Here is a 1,416-nt window from a genome sequence, read left to right as displayed (position 1 = left end):
CAAAGTTGGACATTGCTGCATTTGAACTGTGGTGTCTTTGAATGTTGACAGTACCATAGACTGCCAAAAGCACAATCAAGTCTGTTTTGGAAGAAGTACAACCACAATGCTCCATAGAGGCAGGAAGGGGGAGACTTTTTCTCATGTTCATTGCCGTGTTCTCATAGAACGACCCGTCCCTGGAGAAGGGCATCATAAAGGAGAGGGGCAGTGAAAAGAAGAAGGCTTTTCACAAGATGGACTTACACAATGGTTGCACCAATGGGCTCAATCACAAGAACAGGTGTGAGGATGGTTTAGGTCTATTGTACTGTAGCGCTGTTGGTTGCTATGAATGAGAACTTCTCATGATAGTTTTACATTTTACATGTATATGAGGCAGAACTAGCCTCTCAGGGATCCTGGAGGCTAACTTGTTAGTAAATTGTATCTCTGGGCTCTCCTCAGTTGCCAAGCTAAAAGTTGAAAATTAACATAGCTCATTGTTATCTCAAGGTTCAATGTCTTTCTCTTTATAGGATTCACTGCGTTGTTGGGGAGTGGAGAAATACTACTCTTCACTTTTCTGTTCCTGGAAATGCATTAGATTCTGAGATGTGACAAGTCCCTCCCTCCTCTATGATTGGTCTGCCTCACACCGAATGGTGGGCCAGGAGTCAGGTCCTGCCCAGTTGCCCTATAGCTGTTGTTTTATAAGTCTTGTGACTGTCAACTGAGAAACCTAGACCACTGGACAACGACAAGAAAGGCTGCTGGGCTTTGAACTATAGTGACTACATCCATCAGACACGGGATTGTCTGGTCAACTCAGCAGGTCAGTTCAGAGTTCATTCTGACTTTAAAAACTTTCTATCTCTAAGTAGAGGAGTTCTATGGGATGAGTATTGGGGTGTTAACTACAAAGTAGACAACCCACCAGTTGCTCCACAGGAGAAACATGAGGATGCCTGCTCTTGTAAAGATTTGCCATCTCAGAAACCATTTATAAGAATTCCATGATGGGGGAAAGGAAGTGGGTGTTAACAAACCCAGGGACAAGGAAACAACAAGTGATCCAAAATTGATGACGAGGAAGGTATAGGAGGCCTGGTAGGGCTTGATCAAGGGCAATGTAACCAAGAGGAATCACTGAAACCCAAATGAAGTCTGACCATGATAGTGGGACAAGAGGAAAGCAAAAGGAAATAGAGGAAAGAATTAGGAGGGAAAGGACATTTATAGAGGCCTAAATACAGGTAAGTACATATGTATATGTAAATATATTTATATACGATGATGGGGAAATAGATATATGTGCATGTATTTATAGGTTTAGTATTAAGGTAGCAGATGGACATTGGGCCGCTACTAAAGTACTCCCTTAATGCAAGAACACTTTTTTCTATTAAACTGGCATTCCCTGATGCTCACCTTCCC

This window comes from Echinops telfairi, unplaced genomic scaffold, assembly GCF_000313985.2.
Source record: "Echinops telfairi isolate 266 unplaced genomic scaffold, ASM31398v2 ScPeMD7_7469;HRSCAF=8507_0, whole genome shotgun sequence".
NCBI classification, from domain to species: Eukaryota; Metazoa; Chordata; class Mammalia; order Afrosoricida; family Tenrecidae; genus Echinops; species Echinops telfairi.
This window is presented reverse-complemented; position numbering follows the sequence as displayed.